Source organism: Pinus tabuliformis, chromosome 2_2 (genome assembly GCF_031772625.1).
Source record: "Pinus tabuliformis cultivar Carrire ecotype Pingquan chromosome 2_2, CPIR1, whole genome shotgun sequence".
In the NCBI taxonomy this organism is placed as follows: Eukaryota; Viridiplantae; Streptophyta; class Pinopsida; order Pinales; family Pinaceae; genus Pinus; species Pinus tabuliformis.
Genome location: NC_142300.1, coordinates 418,184,242 through 418,201,826, shown reverse-complemented (window position 1 = coordinate 418,201,826; position 17,585 = coordinate 418,184,242).

Sequence of the window (17,585 nt, the reverse complement as noted above, 5' to 3'; positions counted from 1 at the left end):
AACAGAACAACGCATAACTGTGCTATGTCTGCCACTATAGACCGTGAAGGTGAATCAAAGAAAAGTAAAAATAAAAAGTGAGATCTAGAAGCATTGTTGGGCGAATATATCCCAACTGAAAGCTCTCAAGTCATATATATTTGAGCCAAACCCCTTAGATGATGGACCTAATTCCATTTCCTCAAGGAACCCTGATCCCCCAATTAGGGGATCTCATCCTCCTCTTTTGGATCTAAAACTTCTTCCTCTTGGGCTATAAATTGACCAGAGGGTAGATAGATAGAGGAGGTCAGAGAAGATAGACTTATGTTGTTGGATGGAAATTGGAAATCTTATCATCTAAGGAGAGGGTTGGAGGCATTTGGGAGGAACCTCATGACATCAAGTCAAAGGTTGTAAGGTTCTTCTTTATCCTTGAATTAATACAAATGAATCATTTTTTTCATTGTATTGTCTTACTGAAATGATGAATGGTTTATAGTTCTTTAGATATTCATTAAGGAAATTTCAATTTCTAATCTCCTTAATCATTAGATTAAGCTTGTTTGAATTTTTATGTTGCATATGCCTTTGATCTTTCTTATGTTTGTGGTTGCAGGTCTTTTCAAGCATTGAGAAGCTACATCAAGACAAGTGGGGATCTTCATCAAGCATTTCACAAATAGGTGAGAGGCTTATTCACCGTCTTTTATACTCATAATTCAAACGAAGTAAGCTTAGGGAAAGAGCTATTCAATTGTCTATTTGTTTCTAGTTTTCTTTAGGATCTAGGGAGATCACTCTTGTCGGCAAGAGGGATTTATCTGCCTAACACCTAGCTTGACCATGATGAAGAGGCATGGCGAATTCCCCAACAATCCTACAAACCTAGAATAAAACATTTATGCATGTGTTCATGTTGTTACCACTAACTTCGGAAGTATACACCCTTCTTTCCATAATATCACACAATAGTTCAAAGTGGGAGTCAACGACGAGGACATGGAGGCATGTCTGGAAAACTGAAAACCAAGACAAAGCACCTCTGCATAGAGCTTTGAATCCCACCCACCAGCTGCCAATGCAAGCTTACGGGATCCCTAAATTGAGGTCAAGTTACATAATTAGTACTTCTTAAGATGACTCTGAACTCCCTAGACTACCATCTAGCTAATCCAGGTGTAGAAAATTTCCAAGCTTGAAATGAACCACTCCCCTAGAGAATTACAATAAGACCCCTTTAGGAATACCCAACCCTGAGGTAGTTGGCTTGGGGGATGAGCCTCCCTAGCTCTCCCCTGGAAAACACCCACTATAAATATAAGAATAACCCATACATAACATGGGTGATTATGAACCCCCACTGACAGAGGAAACCACCAATACTGAGAGGACATAAAAATAGTAACATAGCAAAGAAAATGAATTTTCTTGCGATAAAAGTCAGAACCAAGCCTAGAAGGCCAAGATACATGCACCAAACCTCACATTGTTGAACTACCTCCCAAACTCCACGAAGTGAATCTGAGAAAGTGTCTAAAATACCAAGGTCCTAAACAAGGTGCATTTTTTTGCGCACAATGCCTAGCAGTGCATCACCAAGACCTAATTGTCCCTCACAAAACACACATTCCTACTCCACGATAGGCATAACTTCATGTGCAGAAGTTACAGATGTTCCCATTACAAGCTCCACTCCCATACCACCTTCAAACTCACAAAATGTGCTAGCAATCCAGACTAAGAACCATATCATTTTACCTCCCACCAACTCCATATGTTTAACACGAATGAGCTTAATTGTGATGTGAGTGTGCATGCATGAAGGGTGACACACCACCCCTATAAATTATCAGGCAGGTTGATGAGGTGGCATTCACCCTCACTAATCCCAATGTTCCCCATGTCTGTCACCCCCATTGAGGAAAAAAAATCTTAGAGTTAGTAAATCATGATGTGCTTGGATTGTATATGTTCCATCATTAGTTAAATCTATGTACTATGTTTCAAGATAATTTAGAGACATAAATTAGGACAAAATACTCATATCAATTTGGTGTTCATAAACTTGGAAGCACACTATCATATGTAATGAGTTAGATTATATTAGTTGTCACTTTTAAGTTAAGTCAAAACTAAAGGCTAAATTAAGTATGAAACAAAAATTTTAATCTAATCAAATAGGATTGAAATTTAAATCATGCCAAATTGACTTATGAATACATCGTACTGAGAATATACTAAGACTTCTTACATAAGTCAAAGTTCTCTATGCAATCATGTTCAAGATATCAAGCTTTCTCTCAAATTCTTGGAAATAAAAATGGTCAAAATGGTATTTAATATAAAGGATTGTTTATTATATTAGGTCTTTTCTTTCCATTAGAAGTATGTAGACACTCTAGTAGTCTTTTACTCAATCAAGTAGATTTTGGCCTAGTACTAGTTAAGAGGTTCAAAATGCACTACGACCTTATCAATTTGTGAGAGTGAAAATAGGTGGTCACTCATAGTATTATACTCATCCTTTTAGTTGATATGTTCCCAAATCATTAATCTAATCTAAGGAAATCATTATATGAAAAACATGGAACTACGGTGTTTGATAGCTCAAGGCTAAAGGGAAAGGTTATCAAGAAAATAGGGCCTTCCTCACCGAGAAATATGGTGAATGACACTCCAGGTGCCTTAGTTACTTTTGCTAGTCAAATTAATCCTTCAAACAATAATTACTCTATGATAAATAAGACTCATGAACATACTAAAATCTATGGAAATTTAGATATATTCTAATGATCGAGAGTAAAATGAATATGGTTGTTATGATATAATAATGCAATATAGCGATATAGTGATATGTGGTTTGTGATGTATAGTGAGATCACACTAAGAATCAACTGATATAACTAAATTAAAATAGAATTGAAAGCATTAGAAATTAGATAATACAACTATGGTATAATAAGAAAAAAATACTTATAAATAGAGGTTTTAAAAACTAGCTTTAAAGCTTATCAACACAATGACTAGGAAACTAGTTTATAAACAAATTTATATCTGAACGTACAAGATGTAATCAAAGAATATAAACAAGAAAAATATAATAATAGACAACATTAAACAATAAATAAATATATGTTCTCTCGATATTTCAAGGATTAAAATTAGTCCTGATTATGGATCCCCTTTGGGATTTTAAACGTTGACAAGATTCATGTAATACTATGGAGAATCTGAACTATCTTTATCCAAAAGAAGACCACATAAGTTTAAAATATAACACCATTTACCTGTACAAAGGGGATATATGGAATGAGATATGCTCTCTTAAGATTTCAAGGATTAAATTAGTCATGATGATGGATCCCCTTTCAGAATTGAAACGTTGACAAGATTCATGTAATACTATGGAGAATTTGAACTATCTTTATCCAAAAGAAGATCACAAAAGTTTAAAATCTAACATCATTTCGCTGTAAGGAGGGGATACATGGAATGAGTATATTCTCTCGAGATTTCAAGGATTAAAATTAGTCCCGATGATGGATCTCCTTTGGGATTTGAAACGTTGACAATATTCATGTAATACTATGGAGAATCTGAACTATCTTTATCCAAAAGAAGACCACATAAGTTTAAAATCTAACATCATTTCCCTATACGGAGAGGATACATGGAATGAGATATGTTCTCTTGATATTTCAAGGATTAAAATTAGTCCTAATGACGGATCCCCTTTAGGATTCGAAATGTCGATAAGATTCATGTAATACTATGGAGAATATGAACTATCTTTATCCAAAAGAAGACCACATAAGTTTAAAATATAACATCATTTCCATGTACGAAGGGGATACATTGAATGAGATTTCTTCTCTTGATATTTCAAGGATTAAAATTAGTCATGGTGATGGATCCCCTTTGGGATTTGAAATGTCTACAAGATTAATGTAATATTGTGGAGAGTCTGAACTATATTTATGCAAAAGAAGACCACAGAAATTTAAAATCTAGCATCATTTCTCTGTGCAGAGAGGATACATGGAATGAGATTTGTTCTCTTGAGTTTTCAAGGATTAAAATTATTCCTAATGATTGACAAGATTCATGTAACACTATGGATAATCTTAACTATCTTTACCCAAAAGAAGGCCATAGAAGTTTAAAATATAACATCAATTCCTTGTAGGGAGGGGATACATGGAATGTGATATGTTCTCTTGAGAATTAAAGGATTAAAATTAGCCTTGATGATGGATCTCCTTTGGGATATGAAACATCGACAAGATTCATGTAATATTGTGGAGAATCAAAACTATCTTTATCCAAAAGAAGACCACAAAAGTTTAAAATCTAACATCATTTCCCTATACACAGGGGATACATGGAATGAAATATGTTCTCTCAAGATTTCAAGGATTAAAATTAGTCCTGATGATGGATCCCCTTTGGGATTTGAAACGTCAACAAGGTTCATGTAATACTATGGAGAATATGAACTATCTTTATCCAAAAGAACACGGAAGTTTAAAATCTAACATCATTTCCATGTACGGAAGGGATACATGGAATGAGATCTATTCTCTTGAGATCTAAAGGATTAAAATTAGTATTGATGATGGATCCCCTTTGGGATTTTAAACTTCAACAAGATTCATGTAATACTATGGAGAATCTGAACTATCTTTATCCAAAATAAGACCACATAAGTTTAAAATCTAACATCATTTCCCTATACGAAGGGGATACATGGAATGAGATTTGTTCTCTCGAGATTTCAAGGATTAAAATTAGTCTTGATGATGGATCCCCTTTGGGATTTGAAACATCAACAAGATTCATGTAATATTGTGGAGAATACGAACTATCTATTAGAGTCCTACGTTATAGTAGCCAAAGTCAAGTTTGGTCTTTCTATTATTTTGCGTCAATTTGTAAAGTTTAGCCATGATCTTATAAATATCAAATTCTAAAGTGTTAGTTTAGAATAAAGGGTGTAATTCTAAGTCTGAGTCGTCATTAAAATTCAACGTGTCAAACTCTTGAAGGGGTCTAATTTTAGCAAAGTCTAGGGTTTTATGTCATTTAAGTCATGAATAAAGAAAATAGTGGGCTTAGTTTTCCATAATTTGATGAGTGATTGTTGTCTTGTCATGGGTTAGTGGATGAGTTAATGGAGGATTTAGGTGTCATGAGTCAATATGTGTTAGTTGCAAAATCATACCCTTATCATCACTACTGGTGTTGTGTTTCTTATTTATGTTGCATTTTTAAAGAAGGGAATCATTGCAATGAACATAAGGTTTTGGACCATGTGGAGGATTAAAAGACATATTTTGACTTCCAAAGAATCCATCGAGTTCATCATTCACCTCCCCAGACACTCTAAACATCAACAAGGAGTTTGTTGCGTTTTATTTAAAGGGGATTTGTTGCATTTCTAGACAGTCAGTGCACTTCTACAACCTGAGAGTGTTCTTCATCACATTGACCATGCACAGGTTCCATTCTTTCCTTTCTAAGATATTTCATGTTGTATTTAGCCTAATTCACCTTTCAAAACCAAGCAAAGAACCTAGACGAGCCCCTAACTCTCATAACCTATGACTAGTTGCACAAGTTTGTTATGTTTCTGTTGTGAGGGGTAATTTTCAAAGATAAAGATTTGTAGCTTAAGAAAAGGTTTTTAAACAAGTTTCCAATGTTGCATGGTTATCTTCAACCTACCCAACACATTCAGAAGTCGAAAATATGGTCAGAAGCATGGTAACCAATGAGTTGTTGCACTTCTTTCTGTGCAAATGCCAGAAGCATTAGGGTTTAATTAAAAATCAATATTTTTGCATTATTTTTTGATGTGGTAACTTAAATAGGTTTACAAGGGTGGAAAAATCATCAATCATCCTTTTCTTCTCAGCCAAAGTTCAAGCATGTGATTAAATCAATGCAAAGACAACTCGTTGCACAAACGTATTTTCACCATATTTCTTAAACCATGTACCCGTTTTCCATGAGATATTTATAGGAGATGCATGGGGGTAATATAAATAGACTCACTCAATTTCTGGTCAAAATGCTTCACAGTTTTTGAGAAATGAGTCATTCAACATTTTGACCAATGAATTCGACTCCAAAACTTCTACAAATGTTTTTTTATGACTGTGAAGGTTTTTCTTACCAATTTTTAAATTCATGAATCATCTTTTGGGACTGATTTAATCCATTTTTTTCAAAAAAAATCCCATGTAATTAATGAATCAAAATAGTTTTCTATTTTTTAGGGAAGTAGTTTGTTATCATTTCTATTTTGATGTAATCAGATCTATCTCTTGGGGATGGTTGAACTCTACCCCTTGAGCCTAAGGAATGATCTTTTAGTATATATTTTATGAATCTACATGAACAAGGGTTGGTCAGCATGTGATTGAAATAACTTGGTGCTCCGCACATTTTGATTAATTTCCAGTGAATGAAAGAAGGATGAAGTGACTTGTTGCAGGAATGCAAGTGTTAGTCCTCTATGCTGATGTATCTCTTGTATTTTTTTATTTTCTTATGTAATTCCCAAGCTTGAGTATTAATTCTTCAAATGTTTAATTGAAAATAAATTTTTCAAAATTCACTATACATGCTCTGTTATGGTAAATTAATAATATTAATGTTTACTCCTCATTAGAACATCTGAAATTCACCCTTGGATAGGTGCTTTAGGTGTTTTCAAGTTCATTACTCCTCATCTTGCCCTCCTACAATGAATTTTACTTTAATGATTGTAAGATTTCCTATCTTGCTCTTGTTGCAAGAACTCTTCATTATCCCACTTATTCACTGAAAATATCAATTGAGAGTGATTTCATGCCCAATGGATTTGTCTTCTCACACCTACCTTCAAAATCATTAAAACAAACCCTTTTCTTTTGATCCACACAACTAGTCTAAGATCAGGAATCATTTAGTCATCTAATTCATTGAGAAAACCTTAGTGAGAGAGCCATCTCCAAGGCTAGAAGGGCTAGATTCTAGACTAAAAGTGGTATGTGGTTACCTTTGTAATCCTTTTTCAGCCTAAAGGAAATTATAGAGTGCTAACATTCTGGTTTCATTGCCTGGGAGCGAAAGGTTCCATCTTCCCCGGGAAAGATCATCAAAGTTTCAAATTTGATTGTTGATGGTGGACAGCAGTCAAACACATGAAGGTTGTACCATTCACCTAGCGACTCCAATCAAGTTTTAACCTTATCCAAAGACTCCACTAGCAGAAGCATCCAGAAATCATAGTTTTACTGGCAACTCTATTGTCTAAAAATGAATTCAATTATGAGGTATGCGCCCATGAATCGTGCTCACATTCCTAGTTTTCCAAATCGAATGCCTTGTAAAGATTGGCAGACTTATTTATCGAGATTCAGATATCATGAAAGAGATGATGATGCTCTTCACTTAATTAAATTTCTTATGCATGAATGTAAGCTAAAGGTTCAATTTCATGAACACTACCTTGTTAGCACCCTGTAATTGAACCTCTAGGTTGAGAAAAGGTTATAGGAGTAACCACAAATATCTTTGGGCTAGAAACTGGTATTTTCTATCTGGAGGGGGCTCCCTCACTAGAAAAAGTCTAAAGGTAAATAACAATTAAGCTCAGGGACTACAGAGACCAAATTTGGAAAGAAACCTAGGATTTAATGTGAGTTGTTGGTGGATTTAGGAAAAAGGCCACTGAGGCATGAAACCAAAGCCACAGCTCAAATTTATAAACTAAAACACTAGTTCTTACATAAGCCACTTGTAGAAACAGAGGCAAGATAGGTACATATTTCAAAGTTGATATCAATTGTAGTATAGTGAAGAAATTGGAAAAACACATAACAATATTTAATCAAATGCAACAGAGCACATCATGAATTCTGCTACATACTTTCATGACCAAATATTGGGAAGAACAACAATGATGGAGCACCTAACTAAGGATGAATTCCATCATAATATAAAAAACCAACAATTAACCAGAGCATCAAGAGATGAATTCTAGATAAATTATTCAGAAATGTACTTTAAAAGCGAGACTATAACAAGATATTCAGATTAACAATTGCACGAAAAGAAGAATAGTAACTCGAAAGGCATACCACATGAATCTCTGAACCACAGTGACAAAAACTTATGCTGATATCTTTATTCAAATAACATGATCACATATGCACAGGGCCTCTTTTGATTTCCAACCCTTCTTCCATATTTTGCTTAGGTTTTTATACATTTTCCATAAAGTAAAGGAATATGATTAGATGCATTGTATCCATTATCCACTAAGTGGATCGAATCTAGCTAAACATAGAAACATCATGGTTTTGGAACTAAATCTTAAATAAAACTAATAAAAATGCAACATTATCCTTAAAAAAACTATCTACTAACTAATGTCTTATCCATTCATCCTTATTCCTATCCTTAATCATCAAAACAACAAGGTTTGGGCTTGATACAAAAACAAAAAAAGCATGTAGTTTGAGTTGCACAGCGAGTGAAGTATTGCGCAGCATTTTTGCAGTAAGATCCAGCTTGGCATGTATACGTGTTGCACCAAATGACAGTAAGATGATGAGGATGATGACAAGGTGGTTAAGGTGGAGAGGGACTCGTAATAACTCATGTAATAACTCTTTAAATTGTTGCGTAAGGGAAGAGTCCATTTCTTGAACTATTTGGCTCCATCAAGTGCATCCAGGGCTTCTGCAATTTGAGTATCATCTTCTTTGATTGTCTCATTGATGGCCTTCTTGTATTTTTCATTGTTCTCTTCTATTTGGTCAGCTTGCCTTTGGCAGACTTCAATCTCTTCAAACAATCTCTAATACTCCTTCCATTCATCAAACACTGGTTTTTTTTTTGCCTGAAAGGTTCCTCCCATATGCTATTTACCTTTACCTGTTGACCTTGTGATAGGTATCCTCAGTGGCATACTAGCTTCTTTTATCTCCTCCACATTAATTACTTGCTTTCCTTTTTCTTCAATTGTAGGCCCAGAAGACCTCTTGGACAATTCAATTTCTTTTTGTTGTGCTACCTTTTTTTGTTGTGTGCCTTATTTCTTTATTTTCCTTTTGCAAATAGGAAATCTGAAGTTGAGATTTGGCAAGACTTTCTTGCAACTTTATGATTTCAAGATCCTTGTCTTCCTCCATCTGAACATGTTTTTCCTCCCCTGTACCCTGTTCTAGCATATCCTGTGAGATATCAGCTTGAGGAGTTGGCTCCTCCATTAATTGTTTTGCAGAAAATCTTGTCCTCGACCTAGTTCTTGGCATATGTATAAATTGTGCCTCTTCCACTGGTATCTTTCCTTTCTGTTTGCTTGCTTCTCTCTTATCCCTCTTTGTTTCCTTAATTGTCTTTATAGCCTTGGGTACCTCTGCCTCTTCCCATGTCACCTTAGTTTTGGATACCTTTGTCTCTTTCACTATTGCTTTAGTTTTGGGCTCTTCTACTTCCTCATGTGTCTCCATTGGGGAGATGTCTGCATGAGCTAGCAGACCTACATTTGACAAAAAAATTTCCCATGACATCTTCCTCTTTTCTAGCTCATGCAACACCAATAACTTGATCAATGAAAAGTGGAAAAGGTTGGGAAAATGTTTATCTCCCTTTGACTGTACCCTCTCTTCCATTTTGCCCAAACTCTTAAATAAGTAATATGGAAAATTTAAACTCTTCTTGGCAGTGAAATGCATGAGAAATCTAATATGGTATTGATATACTTTACTAAATCAACCCTCACATGTGAAGTATCTCTGGATCACTTTCAGCAATTGACTGTAATGGTTTAACAAATATGTCCTGGGGAATGTAGTATCATACTTATCCTTGAATTAGGGTTTGACAAATTCCTTGAAGTATGTTGCATCCAATTCCTTCCCCTTAAACCAACTCTCACCTTGCAAAGGGATGGATGTAGCTTCAAAAATAGTCTCCTCTGACACCACAAACTCCATACCACCAATTTTAACTTTATCTCCTTTGAAATTAAGAGAAAACAGGCTTGCAAGTTGCAGATGATGGCCATGAGTCTGTATTTTCTCACAAAAAGAGATACACCTAGTCTATTCAAATGCCAATCTAATGGTTGGGTCAGAGTTCACAATGTCTAGGTTCCTGGGTTCAATGTGCACCACTTCTCCTCCTTTGTTTTTCTCTTGCTAACAGGGATCTCCATGTGGCCTTTAAAAAACTACAGGGCAGAGTTTTGTTTATGTTCGTGGCACACTGAATTTGTGGAGGAATGACAACACTAAATACACACTGACAGCACAATATATAGACAAGTGATTTGGCCTTTTCACAAGTTTCAAAAGGACTTTGTCTATCATCTCTAACAAATTTTTACACCACGCTACGCATATAATGTAATGGAGTATGTGTAGGTGAAAATTTATAAAAGGAAACTGACAGGCTTATGACTCAATCCATTTGACACCATTCACACATGACACATAAACCCTAGGGTTGCAATACTATCTCGAACTTGAACGAGAATGTAAATAGGGTCTTTGCGCAGTGATTGTGTAGTAGTGCATATAACAGTCATCAATCAACTTAAATATGAGCTTCAAAAGACAAACTATGGTTGTGGATGATGTATCCTACCTCAAACAATAAGGAGAACCCTTTTGTAGTTGTGTATGTCCTCTGCAAGGTGTTGGAGAAGGTTGTGCAACAGTTGTGCAACAACTGTGCAATTCCAAATTTTGGGTAGTGATTACATAGCAGCCCTCCACAGTCAAACAAACTTTGTCCTCGCACCCTGTCTGCTTGGTTTCAATCTCTAAATTGGGTATGTTGTCACTATGCTTCAGAAAGAGCACAAATGTTGAACGAAGAGTAAGACAAGGGCGACATGAAAGAAATTTGAAATGTGCCTTTTGTTTGTTTTTCCCTTTGTATGCTTAATCATTCGATTGTGTTGTCATGAGGGTAGGTTTAGGACAAAGGTGTTATGGGTAATAGTGGTGAGGAGCATGATATATGAATAATCGTAATTAGATATGAAGGTATATCATCGATGATGGTAGGAGGTGAGTTTATGAATGTGAGTAATAATGATTGGGATGGTGGGTTTAGGATGGGATGATATGTATATACATATGAATGTGGGATGTAAATGTACATGTAGGGGGTGTATGTATAAAGGGAATTTGATGAAATATGGTATAGGAATGGGGAAATGTATGGTAGGGACATATGAATAGAAATATGAATTATAAATGGTGGAATGACTGGATGAATCATACTCCACAATCAACAAAACTTTTAAACTGAACCAGACTTATTTTTAATGGTTCTGACCAGTGAATACTGACACATAACCCTTTGAACCCTGACTGACCTTTATAAACAAATGACCTCATGAATTTTCCCATCGACTAAGACTCTTTCAAGCTTTGTTTTATTCTGCATGAACCTTTTATGGACAACTTGTAATGATGTCAGATAATGACTCTTTAGACTATGACAGCAATAGTTCATAGGATAAATTGTTGGATGAAAACCAAAATGAATGAATTAGACAAAGGTATTTGACCTCAAAACCCTAAGCCCCTAACATCCCTAATGAATATGTTTATGGATACCTTGGAGGGAAAGGAAATATCATGGTATGAACAATTTCTAGTTGCTAGTTTATATTGTTTAAAATATTTTCATACAATATTCTCTGAAAATTTTAAAGAATCTTATCCATCTTTATTGCTGGTTCAAAATTGTTCTGGACATTTTGAGAGTTTCATTGAAAATTTGGAAAACTTATATGAAGATGATGAGTTCATGGATGATGAAATTTTAGAGGCCCTTCATGACAATCATTTTTAGCATCAAGAAGAAATGTTAGAGGCTAGTTGTTAAGATATTCAGGAAAATTTCCAGCAGATAAATGTTTCTTCTTTCGCTGAAAATCAAGCAGATTGTAATCTTGTTGTTAAATATCATGTCTTTTCTCCTGAGTTTGATGAACACATTCAGAAGTTTTCAAATGACCAAGAAAGGGATGAGGATAATAGATCATTTTATTCTTCATGTCATTCATTTTCTTAGTTTTCGTCTCATGAAGAAACTTATGAAAAACAGATCTATGAAATTGCATGCTTAAAAACTTTAGGCAGTGAAATAATTCATGGTGATAACTACCATATTTGCAAGAAACTAATGAAGAAGAGTAGTTTTTTCTAGACCCCATGGATGTATAAATTTTTCTTATTCAAGATGTGGTTTCCTCAATTGAATATTTTCAAGAACACATTATTCTTTTCCCTAATACAAATGATAAGCCTGATGAAAATATTTTTTTCTTTCATTTTGACAAATATGTTGCATTGGATGACTTAGAATGTTGGGTGTGTGTTATCGTATTTCCATTCCTAGCCCCACTCGCAAAGCCAGGGGGTTAGAGGGGGGGTGGTAAATCACCGCTTTGTTGTGTCGGGCGCAGCGGGGGGTTTGAGGGGGGTGGTAGCCCCCCCCTACAAGGTCCAGGGTAGCACAACATGGGGTTTGAAGGGGGAGGTAGCCCCCCTCTACAAGGCGGGTGGTGGGCTCCAGTATTGTAGCAATAATGCTACAACTCCTGGAACTCCCTTCTTTAATTTTATCAACCCGGTAGTTCGTAACAAACTTGGAAGCGACGGTGCTGTATGCACAAGTACTAGCTCTTGCCGCAGCTGTCACTTGGTCAGCTGGCACAAGTCCGCTAGGGGCTCAAGCCAACTTCTATGAGCTCTTAGAAGAAGCTTTTTAACTGATGGACGAAAGCTAACTCAAAGGAAGCTAATCTACTTGCGGAAAGAAACTCAAAGCCAAAAAGAAATACAAACCCTAGCAAACCCTAGCAAACCCTAATTCTACCAACTAGTCCTACTGATGCAAAAATGAGAATGCAAACTACGAGAAGAGATGCCATTACTTCTAGGAAGGTAAAATTCATGTGTCTAAGTTATCACTATCTGAAGAAAACATCTTTTTGTATTTTTGTTTGAGTTATTAGAATTATCATGCATGTGCTTTTAACTAGTTTTCCACTGTGCAGGGATGGATCAAGGGATGAAATGCTTTGGGAAAGGTTAGGATGGTACAGAGAGGGTCTAAGGGATCCCTAACATTCTTTCTGAGAGTTTCACAAAGTCTGGATGCCATGCAACCATGTTTATGAACTTCTACAGGAAGTCTGCAGGGGTTTCTACACGATGTTCTGTAATTCTTCTACAGGATGTTTCGAACTGGGATTTTTGAGGATGGGTGATTGATGGAAGATGCATGGATGGTTATGGAGGTAGGATGGGGGTCTGAAGTGACCCAGGAACTGATGGATGGAGTGGTGAGATGATATGTGGAAGGCTGATTTGGCTTTAAGGTAGTTGAGACAACAATGGAGAAGAAGGTAGGGTTACGTGGCAAAAGAGCAGATGGGAGATGAGGAAACAGACTTGGTGATGGAGGAGCTGATCTGGATGAGGCTCAGATGAACGAGGAGGTGATGAAGGTGCCCTGCATAGTGTTTACCTGATCAAACCAACTACGTCTTGCATACAATCAAAATATTAGATGATCTATCTAACAGTTTAATGAGATCAGTGAACAGCAACCTTATTCATGACAAGAATCACGTACAGCATGTGAACAAAACATTATCAAAGAGATATAAACGCATGACTAACTCCTACCAATCCATCCTAAACATAAAAATCTACTTCAACCATCAAAAGCAACCTAAGTAACAAAGCATGAATTAAATCTACAGAGCAGACTTTATTTTAAGAATGCAGCGAACACACATAAAGATAAACAAGGGAGGTACTGGGCGCTTGAGATGGGCCCAACCCCAAGAGCTACAGCCTCCCAAGAGAGATTTAGAGCTGGTGCAAAGCTGGATTCATCTTTATTAATCAAGAATGAAGAGTTACATCAAAATTGTCCACAAGAAGAACTTGCAAATGAGCTGAAAGCAAAGCTAATCTATTGCATCCAAATCGAACTATAAACTAGCTAACTAATGGCTGCAAAATGACTAACCACTAGCTACTATCTACTGGCTAACTAGCTAACATCCACTGGCTAACCAAAATGAGGCCCTAAGCCTTCTTATTTATACAAATTGAGGACCCAACAGTCCTCCTAAACTTTAGGGACTCGGCTGCCCAAAACTTGGAGTTAACAGCAGTCCTACTTGACTTGCTTGGCTGCCCTTGTGCTGATTGATTCGGTGGCCCTTGAACTCCGAGCTGATGGTGGAGAATTCGAGGTAAGGGCCCATTAATGAAGGGGATACCTTCCTACAAATCCTCTAGCTTGTTCTCCCACGAATTTGGCTGCCAAGTGCTCATTAAGACCTTCAATTTTGTCTCCAAGTTGACCAAAAAGGCTACACAAAGCACCCATTAGACTTGTTGGCATAATGACTAACCAAATTCACTCTATTAACATAAATATAATCAAAAACATGCAATAAACTAATGAGAATGGTGGATTAATTCAAATTAGGAGGTTGAATGAGCCCAAATAATTGTCCATTTTTGGGGCTCATCATCACCCCCTACTAAAAGTGTTGCTCATCCTCTGAGCAACCAATCTCTCTCCTCATCTTTGATGGCCCTGGTGGCCTCCTTGGCTAAAATCTCGGCCGATTTCTCCTTTGGCTTCCCTCTTTTCAAACTTCCTGTAGAAACAGTTCGCTGGCTTCCTGTAGAAACAGTCCTCTGTCTTCCTGTAGAAACAGTCTGCTAACTTCCTGTAGAACCAATTTTCTCTGATTTTGCTTGCTTGGCTGGGGGTGCCTTCTCCTTGAACTGTGTTGTGGCTGCCTTGGGTGTGTCCCTACTTGTTTGGCCTTTTTCAGTCTTCTCTGCTCGTGCTTGCAACCGCTTCTCCCTTGGCATTTGTGTTATTTTACCACCCCCTGCTTTGGCCTCAACAGCTTGTCATTTTCCCTCATTCCTCTTCCTGTTCCTTCTGTGGTGGTCTTTCTTGTGTTTGTTACATCATCATTGAGACCCTCACTGTTGCTTCTTTATCATATCCATGAAGTCTACCTGAAGGTTAGATCTCCATGTGTGTCTAAACTGTGATTGCAACCGTGGAATTTTATTTCAAATACCCATTGAGAGATATCAAATTACAGTTCACACTGAGGTATGCAGGCCAATATAAATTGTATGTTGAGATCCTTGATCATAGGACAGATCCTTCAACTTCATCTCTTTGATGAAAACACTTGCAGGTTGACGAGATGATGTTCATATATATTCCTAGGTTTATACCTCCATAGATATTTCTTAATCATAGGTATACTGAGTATCACATATATTCGTTGTGATATGTCTAGACATATCTGAATATAGAGCCGAGATGTAACCCTTGTTATTTATGCAATATATATACACAGTCTTCTTTGTCCATCCAGGATACTGCGTTTCAGGTATGCCGAGCTTGTAATTGCTTCAGTGTTTTCTTCTCTGTAGATATGTGAGGAACTGTTGTCATTAGCCATCCTTATTGCATCCGGAAGCAGTAGGTTCTGATTATTGTATATCCTCCCCTCATCCATTCCATCAACAGCTTTGAGTCCTCAAAGAATCACATATCGTCCACCTGACTCTCCTTTGCGACTGCCAAAAGAACAAAGACGGCCCTAACCTCTTCCCAGTTTACTTGCTGACCTGACCAAGGCCACATACTGCCAATAGAATAAAGACAGCTCTAACCTCTTTCCAGTTATTCGTGCCAATTAGATGATGAACAAAGTTCAAACCCTTGCTTGAAACTGGAGCAATGGCAACAGTCCCTATTGTTGCTTCCACCTCAGAAATGACTCTCCACCAATTTTCGAGCCAACCCTTATAAGCATTCTCATTGTAGCTCCTATTTTCCCTTACCCTAGCACCAAAACTTGATGCTTGGGGCTGAATAGCATGACCACAGACAACCGTATTAACTCTTAATCAGTAAGGTAGCTCTTTGATGATGTCCCCTTAGAATATGATCGACCAAGCCATCTTGCAATCTTGAACATTTCCTAATGCCAATCACCACACATGCCAACGATAGGTACCAACATTGCAGGTTTGGACTGAAGTCTACAACTTACTTTAGTCCATCTGTAATTTTCAGGCACCACTGATCTCAAATTTTGCAAATGACCTTGATACCTTGCAGCAAATATTCAGGTTCATATGATGATGACAGTAGACTGGATGATGGAAGGATTGTTTATGACTGCACCACAGAAAGTAGCCAAAACAAAAAGATCAGAGTTGCAGAGTCTCAGGGTTGTATGTTTTGCATTGGTTGATGTCAAGAACATGGAAAAATTAATCAGCGGATGGTGAGAGTCAGCCGGGCATTTTTAATTGCGGCGTGATTTGTGGTGAGGTGGCAAAGACATGCGTTGGCCCATGCAAACTGTTGGTATCCACTGCAGTGTTTAACTATTTGCTCTCTGCTTGTAATCTCATCCATCAAGCACGCTGAAGTTTAACTATCCATCACTACCTGTTTTCAATTTCCTTCCTGAGATGGCTGAGCACGCGTGTCGATTGCACCCACCGAGCGCTGTTTGAACTGGACGAGGGTGGCCAGTTAGCTGGCCACCGATTTTCTTAATCTCGACCATCTCATTCATTCATGCAATGCTTAGATTAGATTCATGCAAACAGAGGAACAAGTTTAGTCACGTACCTGCAAGTCGTGCGTGGATGCTTTGCTGCATGCATGTGTTGATCTTCATTTGCTGCATGCATGTGTTGATGTAGTTGCATGGTGGCTTGATTGATGATTCATGGCTATTTTTTTTGTGTGCAGGTGTCCTCTGGATGGATCCAAGCTGCAGGAGTTCATTTCCACGTTCAGACCTGCATGTTCAAGCTGCTGCTGCTGAATTTTCACAAGACCAGAACTTATTTTCGCCATTGCTCCCAAACGGTAAACCGGATCGATCTGAAACTTGTTGAGCATGTTCCTATCATCATTATGCATCTCCCATAGCAAAATCGTGATCAATGGATGCACGGATTTTGAGAAAAATTGAAAATGGCTGAAGATTTCAGAGATCAATTTCTCGGAAACCGTGCATCGGAATCGGCTGAAACTGCTTGGGTAGGTTACCATCACTCATATGCATATCCCCATGAAACAGGTTTTGAAACGGATGCACGGATATGGAGAAAATGCAAAAATGGCTGATGGTGATGGAGGCTGATTTCTTGGAAACCGTACACCGGAACGACATGAAACTGCTTAGGCATGTTGTCATCACCCTTGTACAATTCCCCATAAAACGGTTTGTCAAATGGATGCATGGTTTTCAATTTATGACAAAAACAAATTTTGTTCCATGTGTTTTTTCTTCAAGGCATTTTGCAAGTGTTTGCATGGAAGGGAAAACTGAGCTTGGGCTGTGATGCAGGTATGGAGATGATGGAGGAGGAGTTGGAAGATTGCATGAGGGCTTCTGAACCCTTGAGGAAGTTACCATGTTCGCCAAACCACTTTTTGAAATGCATGCCTAGTTTCCCACAATTTCTACAGGAAGTTCCTGTAGAAGCACAATGAGAAGCACAATGAGG